Here is a 356-nt window from a genome sequence, read left to right as displayed (position 1 = left end):
TTCAGTAGCTCACCTGCTTATTTTGTGGTCCTCGGGCGTTTTTCTCTCATTCAAAACTTAGCTACGGCTTTCTCCGCAGCTAATAGGCCGCTTAACTAAGAAAATTAAAATTAAAATAAACTTCACCTTCAAAACGGCTTAATTTTCATTCATTTGATGCCAAAGTGGGTCTTCGCGTATTCAATAAAACAGCTTGCACGTAGAGAAGCGGAGAGTGTGCCGGGAGAACCTAACCAGGCCTCGGAGGGGAGAGGTGTACATCCGCAACCGTTGGATTGCTCCTCGCCTCTCCCTAACTAACTTCAATAGCAGAAAAGTAGTCCCCTGTGCAAGTTGGACAGACATACAAAAGATGG

This window comes from Oncorhynchus nerka, linkage group LG12 (assembly GCF_034236695.1).
Source record: "Oncorhynchus nerka isolate Pitt River linkage group LG12, Oner_Uvic_2.0, whole genome shotgun sequence".
Lineage (NCBI taxonomy): Eukaryota > Metazoa > Chordata > Actinopteri > Salmoniformes > Salmonidae > Oncorhynchus > Oncorhynchus nerka.
The sequence above is the reverse complement of the archived record's forward strand: the minus strand, read 5'-3'. Positions refer to the sequence as shown.